Below are 21,536 nucleotides of genomic sequence, written 5' to 3'. Positions count from 1 at the left end.
GTTCAGCAAGATCCAAAGCATGCAGGCCCAGGTTTCTGAAGAGATAACAGTGGCCTATGCTAAGTTAGGCAAGTAGGAAGCTATCTTGGGACTCAGTCCCTACTTTACTCATTTTTTGTCCTTAAACCCTAACAGTGTTCTTGGGACATAGTGAACATTGTTATACAGTCTTAATGAAAAAAATTAACTTTTCAAATAAGACTTCAATGTCTACTTGAAGATAATCTATTTTGATCAAAACATGTTACTGTTAGTTCCTTCTACCACATGGTAAGTTACTTAAGATCCTTTTACTATTATATCCTAGCAAGTAGTAGTAATGCTCAGGAAATAATGTTGAATGAATAAATGAAACATACAATTATTTTTCACTGAAATAGTTCATGCCCTTTTGGTAGTGACTAGGAGATTAGGGCCAGATGAGTGTCTGAATTAACTTGGGTTATTTCATGTGCAACTGGTAATGTTAGTACTGGTCTTAGTGACATTGTTTGCATTGTATGTGAAATATCTTGTTGTTTATAAAGTGTCTTTTGGTTCTAAGTGTGCTTTTCCTTGGCCTGCTCTTCTTTCCAGACCTAACACCTCTACCAAGCCCAGGCTATCTGATGCTTCTTTCCATAGCCACTACACTAAATTTCTTATATAGTGTTAGTCACTTAGTCGTGTCCAACTCTTTGCAACCCCATGGACTGTAGTATTTAAGTATTCCTTTCAGCATCTGTTTGGTTGTGCATGTATGTTTGTACATCCCTTCCTATTGTATTACATACCTTTTTATTTTTGCAATTTTTTGAACTAAAGGGACTATAATGTAAAAGGCTCCTCTGTCCACAGAATTCTCCAGGCAAGTATACTAGAATGGGTAGCCATTCCCTTCTCCATGGGATCTGCCCAACCCAGAGACTGAACCCAAGTCTCCTGCATTGCAGGTGGATTCTTTACCTTTTGAGCCACTAGGGAAGCCTCACACTTCTTATAATTGACAAACTAATTACAAATGCTCCTTCAAGCCTTTTTTTTTTATACTAGTCAATAGTTTATTAGTCTAATTCTGGCAACCATACACACATCAACGAAATAAACTTGCATTTTAATGTAGCATTTTATTTATACTTTTCACTAATTAAAACTGTCTTTCAATTTGTTAAATTAAATGTTTATAATAATACCATTACACAGAGAAAATCAGAACTTCTAGAGCATGACCATAATTTCTCCTTTTCTTGGTGAAAGGAAATCCGTTCCTTATAATTACAAAGTTATAGAATTCACAGAAAGAACTGTTATATTTGAAATTCAGTAATATTTACACAATAATTTTTTTTATTTGTATAGGTTGTTGAGGATCATTTCAGTTACAAGCTGATTCAAGCTTTTATATTATAGTCCCTTTAGTGCAAAAAATTACAAAAATAAAAAGGTATGTATACAATAGGAAGGGATGAACAGACGTACATGCACAGCCAAACATGCTGAAAGAAATATTTAAAATACTCACAGAACTTTTTTCAACATTATAACATTAAACAATCCTTTGTCAACCCCCAGAAAATCCTATGCTTTTGGAGACAAAAATACTTATTAGAATTAAAAATTTTCATTCAAGAGTATGGTATTTATTTCTGTATATCTGAAGAGTTATATTCAAGCTTAAGCTTAAGCTTTAAGATAACAATAGTGTAAGCTCTAGGGTGGAACAAAAGAAGGGGGAAAATCCCAGAAGTTCTCAGAGGTAGTTAGGGGGAAAAAAAAGGAAAGATAGGAGAAATGAGGGAATCAAAGAAAAAAGAATGAAGATTCAGGGATGGGTAAATCTCCTCTTTACTTAGCTTTTCAAAAGGTTTGTGATAACCAGCTTTTGTGTAAATGGATTTGATGGCTCTGGGCTGAAGGTGACTGACAGCTGAATCTAGGCCCCTGGAGAAGTGTCACTCTGGGGACTGCCATTGTTGCAGATTGTTTCTTCTGACTGACCCAGAAGAATCATTATCTCAAGGGGACTCTAAAAACAACCGTCCCCACCCCAAGCAGCCCAAGAGCTACAAGCAAGCAACTTAGCTTCTCTTGAGCAGTAATTACAAAAGCTAACAAGGGGTGTAACTGAGTTAAGTCTTTCTCCAATCCCCGATTAAAAAAAAGATTAAAGTAGTCAAGTAGACAAAGATTTTTCCCTAGCAAAAATGTCTGATACGTTGTTGCTGGAAAAATAAATAGACTTCCAGGTCCTCCTCGGAAGCGCTTAACTGAAGAGGGATTTGTAGGTAAACGTTTCAGTCTTTTTTATTAAAGTGAATGTGTTTACTTTGGGACTACTTCAGCTACTTTGTTGCTAGTGAGCTAAAATCTGGCCTTATTGCCTTAATATCATATAAAACAAATTTCTTCCAAACCTTGCTGTCACAATGGCAATAGGGTATCTCACTCATCCAGCTCCGACAGAATTCTGCCCCCAAACCCTGACTTTTCCGTGCCACCAGCAAGCTCCACAGGGCTGGACAATTTATGGTGGTGGCCTGCCAAGGCAGTAGTCATTTCTTCTTCCTTTAAACTACTAAAAAGGCTCCACATGCACGTACCATCAGGATAATAAAGTCGTTAGCATAAACAGAGTAGTTAATTGAAAATCCAAAAACTGATAAACCTGGCATTAGGCTATGACCACAATTAGGCCATCCTTAACAAATCACAAGCCTCAGGCAGAGAGCGGGACTTCCTGTCTGGGGAAGGAACCAATCAGAGAAAAGAATGGAAGCTACTAAGGGGTTTCTAAGGGCCTGGGCTTTTCTCGCGATGTTCCCGTTGGGCTGAAGACTTCTCTAAGGTAAAGAAACAGATACAACAGTCTTTTCCGAAACTAAACCTTATTCTTCCTTAGTGAAAATCAGCAAGTTTCAATTGTCTGTGACTTAAAATAATTTGGAAGTGTTTTGTTAAACAGCTTGATGGAGTTTGTTTTGCTGCCCCATTTGGTTCTTCATCCCTACTTTAACTGAAAGTGTTTGTAGTTAACTTTTCTTTACTCTTTTCTTTTTCTTGTTTGTATCCCCTTATTTCTGAATCCCCTTATTCTGTATCAAAATACTCTAGAAAGTAAGCTCCATGAGGCTAGAATTTAGCATAATGCTAACACAGTTAGAGGCAATGGCACCCCAGTCCAGTACTCTTGCCTGGAAAATCCCATGGACGGAGGAGCCTGGTAGGCTGCAGTCCTTGGGGTCACAAAGAGTTGGACACGACTGAGCGACTTCACTTTCACTTTTCACTTTCATGCATTGGAGAAGGAAATGGCAACCCACTCCCGTGTTCTTGCCTGGAGAATTCCAGGGATGGCGGAGCCTGGTGGGCTGCCCTCTATGGGGTCGCACAGAGTCGGACACGACTGAAACGACTTAGCAGAGATAAATATACATTTGCTAAATTTTGATTCCTGCTTTAAAATGAATTTTTCTTAATCATTTCTCATTTTTTCTAGTAACTTATTACTTTAAAAATTAAGCTATTAGAGCCTTCAGATTTAAGAAATTAAAAGTCTACTGGAAAAAAATTGTCATTTTATTTTTTCCCTTAAAAATAAATTGTTGTTAAGTTGTCTTGGGATATATTAGCTTTTGTGGGTTATTATATTTGATTGTTTGCAGAAATGTTTTTCTTTACAACTTGTAGTGGAACAAGGTAGTGAAAGGTAGGTTCTTAAACCTGGGACTAGGACCTTGATTCATTTGTATTCAAGTCTGGCAAATTACTTAACATCTCTGAACTTCAGTGGACTCACCAATAACCATTTTTTAGCAGGGTGGTGTGTGAGGGTTTAGTGAGATAACATGTAAAATTCCCTGGTTCATTGTAGATATTCAATAAACAATGCTTTGGGTAGGATAAAACATTTGTGATAGTAAAATAATCTCAAAGTAACCTAGAAGCTTAAGAACCTAACTGGAAAGCAAAAAAAAAAAAAAAACAACAAAACACAAAAAAACAACTTTCAGATTCAGTAGTACCAGCGGTTGGGATATGGCTCCAGGAATATTACTTAACCTCTGTGTCTATTATTGCTGCTGCTGCTAAGTCGCTTCAGTTGTGTCGGACTCTGTGCGACCCCATAGATGGCAGCCCACCAGGCTCCCCCGTCCCTGGGATTCTCCAGGCAAGAACACTGGAGTGGGTTGCCATTTCCTTCTCCAATGCATGAAAGTGAAAAGTGAAAGTGAAGTTGCTCAGTCGTGTCCGACTCTTTTCGACCCCATGGACTGCAGCCTACCAGGCTCCTCCGACCATGGGATTTTCCAGGCAAGAGTACTGCAGTGGGGTGCCATCGCCTTCTCTGGTGTCTATTAGTATTTGTAAAATGGTGTAATAAATTTCACCCACCTGGCAAAGGCCCTGTGTACTATTTAAAATAAGACAACAAGCCCCAGATGGAGTCACTTGTTCTAAGCCTTACCTCATCAAGCTGAGACTTACAGTTTTGACTCTCCCAGAAAGGAATCCTAAATCAGTCAATCAGGAATCACATGTGACCACTAGTTAGGTAATCTGCCTGATAGATCCTGTCATCCCTGAAGGAAAGTAACCTTGCAATAAACAACCTGGCTTTTTGGCCGAGTATAACTTCCTTGTTCTTGCTCCAATCTGCCTATAAAAGTTTTTCATTTTGTTCAGCTCCTCAGAGTTCTTTTCTGCATCCTAGACTGGATGCTGCCTGATGAGTATCAATTTTTGCTTCAAATAACTCTTAAAATTTTTAATGTGCCTGTTTATTTTTTAACAGTACATTAGATACACCATAGTGATTACAAATATTATGAAGTCAAATATTATTCTATTTTGTGTGATAAAATGCTGTTTTAAACAGTAGAATAAATTGATGTGCAAAAGATTGTGTTAATTAAACATAGGATTGTGTTAAATCATTAGATTCGTTTTCTCTGAACATTCTGTAGTCTTTATATTAGAGTTACTATTAACTAACACAGCTTGACAAATACTTCTTTTACTTGATTTGTATGTGGTGCTATTTTTAGTGAAAAATTATTCGAAATACACTGGTTAATAGAAATGGTATTCAGGAGCTTTTAATGTGGCTTTAGACAGATCAGACCTGCTTTTGAATGTTCCTCTGAAGTCTGAAATAATGACCATGTTGAATTCTCGGTCTAGCACAAAATATCTGGGCCAGGCAACCCCAAGAAGGTTGAGAATTCCAACTCAGTAGGAGACTGACCTATTCCTCAGAAAGTTCATACTCCTGCTGAAGTCCTGTTCCCCACAAAACACATGACTGAGCTGCAGATAAAAGTTGGGGTACCATTGTTGGAGGTTGAGGAATGAAGAAGAATTGGTAGAACAGGGAAAGCTGGTCTAGTAACAATGGCCGAATGAGGGGTAAAAACAATATAGCAATTAAATCATATGTTCTATAGATTTGCCTTATTAATTGTTAACTTGGTTTAGCTGTTGCCTCTATGACCTTAGAAAGCTGTTCGTTCTGTCGTGTTTGTTTACTTACCTGAAATAAGGGCGTAAGGCGAGTACTCGTCAATTAAAATATACCTTTTAAACACCTCATGTGTGTATAATATATGAATTAAAATTCTTCATACTATAATATATGAAGAATTTAAATTCTTAATACCTCTCTCTCAGCTTTTATGCTCACTAAAGGATTGGGAGACTGGATTAGGCAAAAAAAAAAAAAAAGAGTGTAAGCAGAATCAGTGTCCTCTTGAAATATATCTGTTCCGAATGATTACTCCCTCCTCTTCCTCCTCTCATATTTATTTGCTGATTTACTATTTGGGGAGCAAGGTTAACAGAAATCTCCCTAGTGACTCTTATCTTCACTGAGGTGCTCGCCAAGGTAGAGTTTTAGAAGATAATTCTTGAGGAAAACTCAGAATGAGTACAGGGGTTTCTTCTCTCTCCATTTTTAGGGAAGAAGAGAGCTAAATATATAATACTTATAAAAATTGAGCTTAAGTTTATGAGCAGTTTAAAGTGCCAAGTAGAGCTAGAATGATATAGAAATAAGGTCTCTGGACATGGAATTGGAAGGCGTTGGTGTAAGGCTTGGCTGTATCTCTTAACTAGTGTGTGACCTTTCCCATCTTTGTATTTCCTATTTCTTTGTATTTATTGTGGGGTAACATCTATTTCTTGTACCTCACCAGATTGTTATTGAAATAAAATATTATGTGTAGAACAACGCACACACCATATATATGTGTGTGTGTCTAGGCTGTGTGTCTGGAAAATCTAACAGGTGGTTTTTGCAGTGTCTCAGTAGGAATTCAAGAAACTCTGGCGGAGTTTTTGGAGGCAGCCCCATAGGCAGCTCTATGTTTCTTCTTCCCTTGGACACAGCTCTACTTTTTATCTATAAGTAGATAAGCTGATGACACAACTTTCTTTTGTTGATTGTTAACGGCTCTGCTGCTAGGAACAGAGTTTGAAATGTACATATAACAAGTATGTTCACTCTTTAATCATAATAATAGCAACTGCAGTGTGTTTAACACTATGTAGAAAGCATTGCAATATCAAAGATACAGGCAAGGATGTTACTGTGAGGTAGGTCAGGTGACCATATTTAATGCCTTTCAAACTTTTGATCTCCAGACTACTTTATACAAAATTATTAATGACCCCAAGGAGTTTACCTAGAAAATCCCCTTAAATAGAAGAGTACCCATGCGTGCATATTCCATTAACCACCAGGGTGATGATGTCATCACATGTCATGTAGCCTCTGAAAAGTCCACTTGAACTCTCATGGGACAATGAAAGTGAAAAAAGCAATGTCTTAGTATTATTACGAAAACAAGTTTGACCTTGTAAGGCCCATGAAAGAGTCTTAGGGATCCCCAGGGGACCCAAGACCACACTTTGAGAACCACTGACACAGTATTTTGAAGGAAACACCAAGGTGCTGAATTATACATTAAGTCGGGTGTGTAATTTTTCCATCTCTGCTTGAGGCTCCATTGAAATTGGAATGATGATTGAGAGTCACTTTGAGGAGATTTTATGTTTTCGGTAGTATCATCACTCTTTACACCTGTGTTTTTAAATCTTTATAAAGTTATGTTAGGCTCTTTCACTGAAGCATAGCAGCCACTTTTCTCTCCGAAGAAGCAAAAATCAACCACCAATTTCAGTTAAAATAGCATTTGGACCTCTCATTTAGCCATTGAAAAAACATCTTCATTTGATTGCTTATTTCTTTTATAGGTTTGTGCATTCCAAAAAGTCTTTTGTCACTCAATAAAGCGACCTTTCAGAAAGTTAGAGATACAGAGCAGTAGCAACACAGATACACACACTTTCTTTTAACAGAGTGGCTTTTATTTTAGGGCATCCTTGAGAAAAGCAATGTAGTACTCATTTCTTTGAGCAATTCATTATAGTGCTTGCTTAATATTTCAATAATACATTTTAATTGGACACAATTTGCTCCTTTTGTCTAATTTTTTTACAAAGTTATCTGCCCATTTATAAGCAAAGACAAAGGCATGTTGGTTCCCAAAAGTACTTTTTCTGCTTCACTTTGAGGACATCTGTAGCCTGAATAGTTTTTAGTCCCTCCCAATAGGTCTCCTCTCAGCTGCTCTGTGTTTTTACATCTCTCAAGAGGGGTTAATTCTTTACAGCTGTATCCTGCCTTCCAAGAATCTAACATGTGCAAATTATTAATCTTTTTCTATTGCTACAGTAACTCCCCAGGCCATAAACACCCCCTACCTAAAACTGGCCCTTTTCCAAGAAAAACTTTGGTATTCTTTTCCTGGAAAGATAATTTGGTCTCCTTTGGCTTACATTGTTATTTAGAACAATTGATAAAATACAGAAATTTACTTCCAAACAATTACTTGCAAATAGAAATTTAATCTTCATTTTTCAATCTGTCCACTGTTGTATACTTTGTGTCTGAATTTTGCATTTCATTTATTAGAGAAATCAGCCTGCTTATATTTTCAAGAGTATACTTTTCAAGTTTTGTTTTTTTTCTAAGTATTTTTCTAATTATATAAGGTAGGACTTTTTTATTAGGAGAAGGCAATGGCGACCCACTCCAGTATTCTTGCCTGGCAAATCCCATGGACGGAGGAGCCTGGTAGGCTGCAGTCCATGGGGTCGCAAAGAGTCAGACACAACTGAGCGACTTCCCTTTCACTTTTCCCTTTCATGCGTTGGAGAAGGCAATGGCAACTCACTCCAGTGTTCTTGCCTGGAGAATCCCAGGGACAGGGAGCCTGGTGGGCTGCCGTTTATGGGGTCCCACAGAGTCGGACACGACTGAAGCGACTTAGCAGCAGCAGCAGCAGCAGCAGCAGTAGGAAAAAATAGTGTGTATCTTTTCCTTCAATGTAAGTAAATTACACTTTTTCAAGTATGACTTTCATGTACTTATACTTGCAATCTATATCATGCTTTTGTATATAAATATATTAATATTTATTTGTAAGGATGAAAACAAACTTAGAATATTATGGCAAGACAATTTATATTAATATACAAATGTTGACTATTCATAGTCCAGCTTATCAATTTACATCTAAAATATACTTTATTCTAGATTTATATATCCTTTTGGACTTACTGAAAGATGGTCACTGCTTGGCCATTTCTCTCTGCCTCTATGACCTAAGTTTTGTTCATTTCTCAGCTAGTGGTTGAATACTCTTATGACACTTCTAACCTTCAAAATAGATCATTTATTTTAAAAGTTAAATATGTCTTTATAAAATATTAAGAAATTCTAGGAATTGCATTTCTCAGTGATTACATGCCTCTAGTGGTGTTCTGAGGCACAAGGCAGAGGGGCCAGTGATTTTTACCACCTGACAAGTGCAATAATCCCCTAGAACTGCAAGGCCTGAAGCATCTTATTGCTGTTATGAAACAGAATTTATAAATAAAAATAAGGAAAACAGCCAGAGCCATGCACTTCCTGGCTCCACTGACATTGATATGACAGCCAATCAGAAATTTCCATTTATGCCAAGATTGCCAAACCAATAATTTTAGCAATAAAGCCTGCTCTAAGAAGTATTAAAATGGTTTGCCTCTAATACATGTTTAAACACAAAGGAAGTTTAAAGGTAGGTTTGTTATAATTCAGACATACAATCATTTTAATATATACAGAAAACCTCCCTGTAGACCAATTAAAAGGAGCTTCCAAACAATGCTGACTCTTAATTCACATAATATTATAACTCAAGCAAGTTACATTTCAACATTTTTAGATAAGCTATATAAGAGTGGGAAAAAAGGATTAGGACAATAGTGAGATTTGAATTTCATTTTGTATTATTTCAACTGCATTTTAACAGTCTTTATGACCAAAAGAGGGAATAAGAATGCAGAAGAGACAAACTTGTATAGATTATTTTTTCATTACATGCATTATTCCAGTTTAAAAATGTTAGTCGCTTGTCGTGTTAACTAAGAATGCATTCACTAGTGTGCATATCTAAAGCTGGAGTTAAACTGAGAATTTTGCAAGGGACAGATACAAAGAAGTGATTTTTTCCTTCTCTCTGTATATAAAAATAGAACTTTCAGAAATGTCACGGCTGACACATTTAGCTGCTGGACATTGAAAAACCTCTTTCTGACTCACAACCTGTGACTGGAACTCTGTCAGAGTAATCAAGAGATGTTATACTATAGAGCACAAGCAGTAGAAGAGGCTTTGCTATTTGGCCTTGTTTTTAAAGCAAAAGTGATTTAAATTTGGATCATAAATAAATGTTTCTTATACTCCTCATCTTTAAAATGCAGAAAAAAATTCATTGTGTAAGATCTTTGTACAGCTGTCTAATTCAGTGAGTATTTTTTAGGAGTATATGGACTACTGAAACAGCATAACATGATAAGAAAGAAACATGACTGAATAAATATGAAGAATTACTTTTCTGAAATCTTATTGCAATTAGTGATGACCATACCAAGGCTTCCCTGATAGCTCAGTTGGTAAAGAATCTGCCTGCAATGCAGGAGACCCCAGTTTGATTCCTGGATTGGGAAGGTCCACTGGAGAAAGGAAAAGCTACCCACTCCAGTATTCTTGGGCTTCCCTTGTGGCTCAGCTGGTAGAGAATCTGCCTGCAATTCGGGAAACCTGGGTTCAATGCTTGGGTTTGGGAAGATCCCCTGGAGGAGGGAAAGGCTACCCACTTCAGTATTCTGGCCTGGAGAATTCCATGGACTGTATAGTCCATGGGGTTGCAAAGAGTCGCACATGACTGAGCAACTTTCACTTTCACTATAAAGGAATACAATGAACCTTAAAGGAACACAACCATATTTCAAAAATTGAAAGGCAGTTTTTGTATAATATTTGTCTTTCTTTGATCTCATATGTAATTAGAGTTCCTCTTTTTTCAGGAGAGATCAAGGGACCTATGGCACACAGTATAACATGTATTGCCCCCAGTACTCTATGAAATTCAGAAAAGCTGAGTATTCACATTTTATTATGTCTAATGAAAATTTTCACCAGTTCATACTTTAATAAAACCTTGTCATAATGTCAATTTTGTGAAAACAGAATATGACTAAATAGGCATTCACATGAACATCCATGAAATGATTGAAATAAGACTAGATGAGTTCTTAGTAAGTATTCACAAAATTCTTCCTGATATTTTAAAATTGCCAAATATTTACTTTCAGAAATAGTAACATCTAAATTTTTCAAGGTGAATGAATGACCTTAAGATATTTTAGGCTCAATGATATAGTTGATTATGTGATACTATTATAATTTAGGGGAAGGTATTCCAATTTTCAGTTGTTAGTTGACTTCAGTTCAGTCGCTCAGTCATGTCTGACTCTCTGCAATCGCATGGACTGCAGCACGGCAGGCTTCCCTGTCCATCACCAACTCCCGGAGATTGCTCAGACTCATGTCCACTGAGATGGTGATGCCATCCAACCATCTCATCTTTCTGTTGTCCCCTTCTCTTCCTGCCTTCAATCTTCCCCAACATTAGGGTCTTTTCCAATGAGTCTGTTCTTCGCATCAGGTGGTCAAAGAATTGGAGCTTCAGCTTCAGCATCAGTCCTTCCAAAGAATATTCAGGACTGATTTCTTTTAGGATTGACTGGTTTTATCTTTATGCAGTCTAAAGGACTCTCAAAGAGTCTTCTCCAACACCACAGTTCAAAAGAATCAATTTTTTGAAGTTCAGCTTTCTTTATAGTCCAACTGTCACATCCATACATGACTACTGTATAAACTATAGCTTTGACTATACGGACCTTTGTCAGCAGAGTAATGTTCTGGCAGCCTCTTAGCCTGGTCAGTTAGATATACCTTTTGCTCTTCTGGATATGCTTTTGTTTTTGTGCTTTTGCATTTGTTTTATTTCAGAGAAGGCAATGGCACCCCACTCCAGTACTCTTGCCTGGAAAATCCCATGGACGGAGGAGCCTGGTAGGCTGCAGTCCATGGGGTCGTGAGGAGTCAGACACGACTGAGTGACTTCACTTTCACTTTTCTCTTTCATGCATTGGAGAAGGAAATGGCAACCCACTCCAGTACTCTTGCCTGGAGAATCCCACGGACAGAGGAGCCTGGTGGGCTGCTGTCTATGGGGTTGCACAGAGTTGGACATGACTGAAGTAACTTAGCATTAGCATTTGCTCTTCTTGATGTGCTTTTGTTTTTGTGCTTTTGCATTTGTTTTATTTATTTTAAAAAATTTGTGGAAAACTTGGTGACAAGGTAATTGATTTAGGGTCCAAGTTTTACATATTTATACTTCTTGGACAGGGCGTCTTTAATAAAACTGCAGAACTTGGTCATATTCTTGCAAATCGAACAAGGTATGTTCATTCTCCCCATGTCTGGTGATGTGTGGCTCTAGAGTTAGATTCAAATTCTGCCTCTGACAGTTACTAGTTGTGTGCCCTCGGGCAAGTTACTTAATCTTTATGAACCTACATTTTCTCATCCTTACAATAGGGAAGATACCTAGCAGCTCATGAGGTTTAACAAATCAAGTAATAATTTGAGACTAGCACCTTGTCTGGCTTCAAAAGGGCATTTGTTAAAACAAAGGATTATTTTCTTCCTTGATTCCATTTCTAAAATTATTTTTGCATTTTTTTGTCCAAGCTGTGACATTTTCCCTATGTCCACATTTCCCAGGGAAATCATGTTTTGCTCTGATGGTCTAAGTCTACTATCCAAATGAGTGATACTCCATCCTTCTGTTTTCCTTGAATGTATCTGTTCCCTAGAGTGCAACCATTCTCTTATCCACTCTCTCTGGTTTTATCTAAGTAGAAACTTAACCATTCTAGGAAATTACAGGCTAAAGTATTTTTATTAATAAGAAGAGTCACAAAATCTTAGAGCTTGAAGGGACCTAATGAATTAGAGATCACAATCTCAAATGCCTACAAGGCTAAGCAGATATAGTAAATAAGTAAAATGTTCTGGGTGAGTGCGGATGACTGTTCAAGGCTAAAGAGTAGAGGTAGGTGGGTGGAATGGTGAAAGGGATCAATTATTATGGTGACATGTGGTATCTAGACTTATTGTGGCGTTCACTTTGTAGTATATACAAAGACTGAATTATAATGTTGAACAGAAGAAACTGATTAGTGTTCTGTAACAACTTTACCTTGATAAAAATAATAAATTAATAAATAATAATAAATTAAAAGAAAATATAAATAATTTTTATAAGATTTATAAGAAGATAAAAAATAATAAAAGAAAAGAAAAAAAAAAGAACCTGAAGAGAAGAACTGAAACCAGCTAAAGGGAGCTTACATCTGTAGAGGGCAGTCACTTTACAGCTCAAGCAAAGTGTTGCCATATGGTGATTTCAACACTGTCTTGGGAAAGATTTTTGAGTTAAAAGAAGAAAAAAGTTTTATGTGAAAACTTTTAGTTGAAAATCCTATTGTTGTATAAAAACACCAATATGAACCAAATATATCTACTGGCCAGATCCACATAACAGGTTGCCATTTTGGAACCTCTGTTAGATCATCTGATACTGATAATCTTGTGTTCAGATGAAGACATTGAAACACAGTCAAATTAACTTTCCCAAAGTTAGATGTGGCAAAACAAGTGTAACTCAGATCTCTAGCCCCATGGTGTAAGGGTACCTGCCACATATGGCCATTTTGCTTCTTCATTCCTTTCAACATATATGTGATGTTTTGGAAATATATTCTTTTCTTTAGCTTACAGGTATGATATATGATGATATTCTTTCCTTACACTAAAGAATCATCTAGTTCATTCTTAAGTGAAGTGTGTCTATAGTGGATTTGATCAAGAAACTGCACTGGGACGGCCCAGAGGGATGGTATGGGGAGGGAGGAGGGAGGAGGGTTCGGGATGGGGAACACATGTATACCTGTGGCGGATTCATTTTGATATTTGGCAAAACTAATACAATTATGTAAAGTTTAAAAATAAAATAAAATTAGAAAAAAAAAAAAAGAGGAAAAAAAAAAAAAAAGAAACTGTTACCTTAACATTCAAAAGCAGTTTGTGTATCTTCTCCAAATATATGAATTTATCTTCCCATGAACCTTTGTCATGCTCTAGAATTATTTGAAATTATTTGTCTTGCTGCTGCTGCTAAGTTGCTTTAGTCTTGTCTGACTCTGTGTGACGCCATAGATGGCAGCCCACCAGGCTCCGCCGTCCCTGGGATTCTCCAGGCAAGAACACTGGAGTGGGTTGCCATTTCCTTCTCCAATGCATGAAAGTGAAAAGTGAAAATGAAGTCGCTCAGTCGTGTCTGACTCTTCATGACCCCATGGACTGCAGCCTACCAGGCTTCTCCGCCAATGGGAGTTTCCAGGCAAGAGTACTGGAGTGGGGTGCCATTGCCTTCTCCAATTTGCCTTGAGTTTATTGTTATTATTATGACATTTTAATATACTAGGACAATTTAATATTTCACCGGACTCAAATACATAATTTAACTCTTTGGGATTAATTCAATGTTTCAGATTAGGTTATGTATCTGTATATTTCACTAGGTCAAGTTTAGACTTCTAGAAATCAGAGATTAGTAAGTGAGAGTATCTTGCTATGGAGAATATCAGCATGTTTTTCTGTAATATAAAAATGAAAGAAAAACCCTTTGTTGATTTGTGCATGGAGGTTTTTATATTGAGGGTGTCCTTAACCTTTAAAATCTAAAAGCTGATTGGCAGTTTGTAGACAAACTTGAGATAATTTTGGCATTTTACCTTAGAGTAAATCATAACTCAAGTTTAAAATTCTTTAGGCAAATTTCTTATATTATTATTCATAGCTTGGTGCCAGGTGTTAAGAAAAATTCTAAATTCCCTTGAGACTTCTTATTTGATTATTTGAATGTTAATGTGGCATGCCCAAATTTTCAATACTAAATTCAAAGCCATCCTGGCCATGTGCTAATTGAATAGAACTGTCCATTCTAATTGTGGATAATAGGGATTAGGATGCCAAAAATATAGTGCCTTGATTAGATCACATGGCATCATTTTAGGGCTGTGAAAAATTCTTCTCTCTGGTTTTGCCCTTCCTTTGAGTTGCCCAGTCTTCTACGTGACCCCAACTTGCTTCAGGATTTTTAACTGCGCTGCTAACTAAGGCGGATGCATTTTCTGACCTTACTGGTGAGAACAGAAGTTTCTCAAGTGCTGTAGGAACTAATTAATATGCATGTTATTCCAGTAAAGAATCATTATTTCATGTGTATCTTTGTGAGAGAGTATGGCTGTCATTATGGTTACTTACTTGGGCCAAACCCATTGCTAAAACAGAGATTCTTTAATGATGATATTTTAATTCTATAAAGCTCTTAACATAAATGTGTAAATGTGTATGTGGCTGGATGGCATCACCGACTCGATGGCCATGAGTTTGAGTGAACTCTGCGAGTTGGTGATGGACAGGGAGGCCTGGTGTGCTGTGATTCATGGGGTCACAAAGAGTTGGACATGACTGAGCAACTGAACTGAACTGATGTGTGCATATATGAAGAAGTTTTTAATACCACTCTTAAACTGCCTTTCTCTGATGATAAGTAGCATATAAAAAATAAGCTCAGAAATTACAAAACATCCTTAAGATTTTGGAAATTAAAAAATTTACATGGGGTTAAGGAGATAATTAGGGAAAACAATTGTAGTGATTTTGTTTAATGTAATGCCACACTTATTAGGTGATTGTAAAAAGCAAAACACCACACTGTAACAGGCATAAGAAATACCATGATAAATAAATTATTATCTTTCTGAAATTTCCTCTTTCTTGGCCTTATTCACCTAGGGTGGAAGGTTAGTTGCTTATGACACAGGCTAAACCATAACGTGATATGCATAAGAAAGAAAACCCAGTATCAGAAGAGATTACTCATGGCTAGTAGGTGGTTATCTAGGTAAAGTATCCAGTGTCAGGGTGCAGTGGGGAATGAATACAAGGTTAGATAATAAGTTCAAGAATAGGACTAGCCCTTAGACTTTAATATGTAGCAGAATTTGAGACAGGAAAACTAGAATTGAGCAACAGAAAAAAGACTGAGTTTCTAGACTGAGGATATAGAATGTAAATGTGACCCAGAGATAAGTCAAACACCTGGTTCCTTTACCTGAAAACTAGCTCAACTTGACCCTTTACCAACACACAAGGGGGAAGCTGTATTGATCTGAGGAGTTTGAACACCTCTGTCTAGTCATTGGATGACTACTACACAGATATACAGGGGGTGACCCACTGGACTTCAGGTTTAAAAATTAAGATTAGTATAAAATATACTGAACAAAGACATTGGTAGCCACACATTATGAGGGAAACAGCTCCCACAGATTAATTCCTGACTAAATACTAAAATAAACATACAAAAATGAAAAAAAAATATTCAGAACAATAGTTCTCAGGGGAAATATATCATCCAGGGTTGCTACAATATGTAATCTAACATATCTACCTTTTAATAAACGTAAATAAATAAAGAACCATGCAGAGAAAAGTGTGACCCACACTGAGGGACAATAACAACAAAAAGTCAATAGACTGTCTCTGAGGACCTAGATCTTTAACAAAGATTTCAAAGCAACAATTGTAAATATTTCAAATAATTAAAGGAAATCATGTTTAAGTCATTGAAGGATAATATGAGAAAGATTCATAATATAGGAAATCTTAATACAGAAATAGAAAAAAACATAAGTTCTAAAGTTGAAAAGTGCAGTAATGGAAGGGGGAAATCGACTAGATAAAATCAATAGCAGATATAAGATGGCAGAAGAAAGAACCAGAGAACTTGAAGATAGATCAGTAATGATGGATAGATCAGTATAAATAATCCAGTTAAGAAAATATAGAAAAAGGTTAAAGAAAAATGATTAGCACCTTAGAGATCTGTAGGATAACATCAAATATGCCAACATATGCATAACTGAGTCCCACCTCCCATAAGAGAGGAAAAAGAAATATAGGAAACCTATCTGAAGAATAATGGTCAAATATCTTCTCAAATTTGTTGTTTAACCACATACAGGATCAAGAATCCCAGTGGATTCCAAATGAGATAAAGACAAAGAGACTCATGACCTGTCAAGTATTGAAACCCAATGCCAAAGAGAAAATCTTGAAAGCCTGTAAGAGAACATGGTCAGATAATGGCTGATTTCTCATCTAAACAACTGGAAGCAAAAAGGTGGTGTAGTGACAGGTCTAAGGTGTTGAAAGGAAAAATGAGTTTGTTGCCAGTAGGCCTGCCTTAGAGATTTACTGTTGTTACTCAGTCACCAGGTTGTGTCCAGCTGTTTGTAGTCCCATGGACTGTAGCCCGCCAGGCTCCTCTGTCCATGGGATTCTCTGGCAAGAATACTGGAGTGCGTTGCCATTTCCTCATCCAGGAGACCTTTCCACCCCAGGGATCAAACTCATGTCTCCTACATTGGCTGGTGAATTCTTTAAGGAATTTCTTCAGGTGAAGAGAATTATAAAACCAGAGAGTAACTTGTATCTACATGAAAAAATAAATAGTGCTGGAAAGTATACATGTAAATGTTTTTTAAAAAAAGCAATATATTTTTTCTCTTCTTGTTTTATCTAAAAATATATGGTTTTCGAAACAATACTTATAACACTCTGTTGGTTTGTAACATATCTACATGTGATAAAAATAGCACATAAAAAGGTAGGCAGAAATGGAACCATACAGGAACATGTTGCTATATTTTACTAGAATTAAGCCAATGTTAAAATAGATTTTGATAAATTAAGATGCGTGTTGCAATTCCTAGAGCAACACTGAGAAAATATCATTAAAAATTTAGTAGAGGAATTAAAATCATAATAGTATATTTAACACAAGGAAGCAGAAAAGAATGAAGTCATTACATTATTAAAAAACTAATAGTGAAGTGACAAATATAAATCCTACTATATCAGTAATTAAATAGTAACAGATTAAACATTCCAATCAGAGTACGAGATTGTCAGACTAAATAATAATGCAAGAATCAACTATATGCTGTATAAGAGACTCAAGTTACAGAGATATAAATATGTTGATAGTAAGATATGGGAAAAGATATATTATACAAACAGTAATCATAACAGATGGAGTAGCTATATTAACATCAAACAAAAATAGAATTTAAGTGAAGAAATATGAGAAGGACATTTCATGGTAATAAGAGGGCCAATATCAGAAACATACAAATAACCATTATAACTATAAACACACCTATCAACAGAAGCCCAAAATACATTAAGCCAAATCTGACAAAATTGAAGAAAAAATAAAACAATTAACAAATTATGGTTGGAAATTTCAACCTGGTGTTTAATTCCCCAGCTACTCTAAAAAACTGTAGAACAACTAGACAGGTTATCAGCAAGGATATAGAAAACTTTGAACTCAGCAAGGATATAGAAGTCATGAACACTTCTATATACTTAACTGACCTGATAAATTTTGAACATATCTTTAAATATAGCAGAATACATATTTCCAAGTGCACACAGGACTTTTTTTCCAGGATAGACCATATACTCGACTACAAAAATCTTTTTCAGTGTATTTTAAAAGATAGACTTCATTCAAAGTATGTTATATGTCCATAATGGAATTAAATTTAAGAAGTCATCAAGAAAAATAATTTTTAGGAAAATTCCAAGTATTTGCAAAGTAAGTGACACAGTTCTAAATAACCTATAGGCCAAAGAAGAAATCAGAAGAAAATTTAGAAAACATGTTGAATAAAAATAGAAGCAGCATATCACAGTGTAGGAAACATAGGTAAAACAGTGCCTAGAGAAAAATTATAGTTTTAAATGTCTATATTGTTAACAAAGGCCTCAAATCAATAACCTAAACTTCCACCTTAGGAAACAGAAAAGGAGGGTAAAATGAACAGAAGGTAATTATTAGGAAAAATATAATAAAGATCAGAGTGAAAATCAATAATATTTTTTTATTATCTATTATTTTATAGAGAAAATGAGTGAAATTAAAAGTTGATTCTTTGGGTAGTTAAGACTTCAGGCTGCCCCTGCAGGGGGCACAGGTTCAATCCCTGGCAGGAAAATGAAATCTGTCATGCAGTGTGGTGTGGTCCAAAAAAAACAAGTTGGTTATTTGAAAAGTTCAGCAAAGTTGATATACCTTTAGGTAGACTGACAACAAAGGTCTGTCTAGTCAAAGCTATAGTTTTTCCAGTAGTCATGTATGGATGTGAGAGTTGGACTATAAAGAAAGCTGAGCACCGAAGAACTGATGCTTTTGAACTGTGGTGTTAGAGAAGACTCTTGAGAGGCCCTTGGACTGCAAGGAGATCCAACCAGTCCATCCTAAAGGAAATCAGTCCCGAATGTTCATTGGAAGGACTGATGCTGAAGCTGAAACTCCAATACTTTGGTCATCTGATATGAAGAACTGACTCATTTGAAAAGACCCTGATACTGGGAAAGATTGAAGGCAGGATGAGAAGGGGATGACAGAGGATGAGATGGTTGGATGGCATCACTGAATCGATAGACATGAGTTTAGGTAAGCTCTGGGAGTTGATCGACAGAGAGCCTGGCATGCTGCAGTCCATGGGGTCCCAAAGAGTTGGACACAACTGAGCGACTGAACTGGAACTGACAAAGCAAAAAAGACTCTAACTAAATCAGAAAATAAAGAGGGAATATATTCACCAACCCAAGCATTAGACAAATTGAACAGATTTGTCATTTTTAGAAGCTGACAAGCTGATTCTGAAATTTATGTGGAAATTCAGAGGACCTAGGATAGCCAAAACAATTCTGAGTAAGACAAGTTAAAAGCCTTGTATGTTATCTAATTTCTGCTGCTGCTGCTAAGTCACTTCAGTTGTGTCCAAATCTGTGTGATCCCGGAGATGGTAGCCCACCAGGCTCCTCTGTCCCTTGGATTCTCCAGGCAAGAATACTGGAGTGGGTTGCCATGTCCTTCTCCAATGCATGCATGCATGCATGCATGCTAAGTCGCTTCAGTAGTGTCCGACTCTGTGCAACCCTATGGACAGCAGCCCACCAGGCTCCTCTGTCCACGGGATTCTCTGGGCAAGAATATTGGAGTGGGTTGCCATTTCCTTTTCCATCTAATTTCTAACTTTATTCTAAATTATAGTATCGAGGAAATATCATCTTGCTATGAGATCAATGAGACAATGAAACAGAATTGAAAGGTCAGAGATAAAGCTTTTTATTTATGGTCAATTGATTGTCTATAGTGTTGACAATACAATTGAATAGGAAAATTAAGTTTTATTCAAGACATGGTTCTAGGGAAATTTAATAGCCATATGTAAAATGAACTTGGACCATTACCTCACCCTGTATGTATGATATGCTTGTGTATAGGAGTTCAAAGGAAAAAGCAGTTCTAACATTGCAGAAAGATGCAAGGCTGTGGAATAAAACATACTGACATGATTAGGAGCCTAGTATCTGTAAATGGAGGTATGCAGTGTTAAGAGAAGACTTGGCATGATAAACTAGGTCTGACATTATCCTAAATTCCATTGGGAAGAACTAACCAAATAATCTCTAGTTCTGATCTCTCCTTCACACTAAGGAGACTAAAAAGTTGAAGGGTGGGCTAGGGAGGAGATGCAAGGGAGGTTCATGAGGGAGGGGACATGGGTGTACCTATGGCTGATTCTTGTTGATGTATGACAGAAAACCACAAAATTCTGTAAAGCAAATATCCTTCAATTAAAAAAAAAAAAGAAAAAAAAAACAGTCTATTTGCAAGACATGCCCACTTGGGATGTCCCCACACATCTTAAATTAAGCATGGTCCAATTTGTTCCTAACTTCTTTCCTTGTTCTCTTTCTCAGTTGGTGACCATGCCTTTTATCCAAGTTGTTCATACAGAAACAGCTATGCTTAATGCTTCTGTGTTTGCTTCTCTATATCAAATCACTCAGCAAGTTTTATTACATTATATATACTTCTATATTTTTCTCTAATCTTTCTCTCTTTTTTTTTTTAAAAGTGTACCCCCACTGTCTTGATTCAGATGCTCATCTTTTCCCTGGACTACTGAAATGATCTTTAAGTTACTGTTTTTAGTCTTGCCTAATTTGTTATATTTACAATATTGCTTTCAGTGATTCATCTGAAATTCAGACCTGATTGTGTCATTCCTTGCTTACATTCTTTCAGCTGCTGAATGGTAATAGTTCAAGAGATTGATGCAGACTTTCCATTTCTGACCCAGGCCTTCCAACATTTATCCCTTAGTACTTTTTCAGGCAGTATTACCAGTCCATACTGTTTTCTTACCCTATTTTTCCTTTATGCCATTCTCAGTTTTCCTACACCCACTGAATTTATCTCCACTCATAAGGCTCCCCTTGTGGCTCAGCTAATAAAGAACCCACCAGGAGATGTAAGAGATGCAGGTTAGATCCCTGGGTCAGGAAGATCCCCAGGAGAAGGAAATGGCAACCCACTCCAGTATTCTTGCCTGGAAAATTCCATGAACAGAGGAGCCTGGCAGGCTTCAGTCCATGGGATTGCAAAGAGTCTGATACAACTGAGCATGCGCGTGCACACTCGCACACCCATCCACACACAAACTGTGTCTCCAAGAAGCTCTTTGTGAACTCTTATCTCCTTTGTGCCTGATTAGATGGTCTGGTTATCAAGAGTGAGAGAAAATCATCCCTTATTCCATGCTCCATTGTAATGAAGTTTATGTGTGTCTGTCCTTCTAGGTTGTGAATCCCCTGAAAATAGAGCTCACACACAAAATGTGTTTATTGAATGGAATGGATGATGAGTGAAAGCAGATAATTGCTGGTGGTAGAGAGGACGGACCGCAGAGGGAGACAGCCTGAGGAAGTGGCACCTGGTGAAGTTTGGTGAGTCTCCATTTAAAACATTTCAGCAGACAAAACATGTTTTGTGAAACTTGAAAAATGATTAGTTTTTAGTACTTTTGAACTTGACAAGAGAAGACTTAGTGTACAATGCAAAGTAAGTTTAATAGCATGCCATAGCAAACATGATGGGCGTGAA

At 36.8% G+C, this 21,536-nt stretch overlaps 1 long non-coding RNA gene across 11 annotated transcripts in view; it reads left to right on the top strand.

Moving 5' to 3' along the window:
- The first annotated feature begins 1,961 nt into the window (after positions 1-1,961).
- LOC147378444 (uncharacterized) overlaps positions 1,962-21,536 on the top strand; it is a 226,329-nt gene continuing 206,754 nt past the window's right edge. For all 11 annotated transcript variants that reach the window (XR_015152343.1, XR_015152339.1, XR_015152386.1 and 8 more), the window contains exons 1-2: positions 1,962-2,824; positions 21,233-21,379. This is a non-coding gene — a long non-coding RNA (uncharacterized LOC147378444). The remainder of the gene's footprint in view (positions 2,825-21,232; positions 21,380-21,536) is intronic.

This window comes from Bos grunniens, chromosome 2 (assembly GCF_055505025.1).
Source record: "Bos grunniens cultivar Pamir isolate PY7600 chromosome 2, Bosgru_T2T1.0, whole genome shotgun sequence".
In the NCBI taxonomy this organism is placed as follows: Eukaryota; Metazoa; Chordata; class Mammalia; order Artiodactyla; family Bovidae; genus Bos; species Bos grunniens.
Note: the sequence above shows the minus strand (reverse complement) of the source record. Positions and strands in the feature narration are given on the sequence as shown.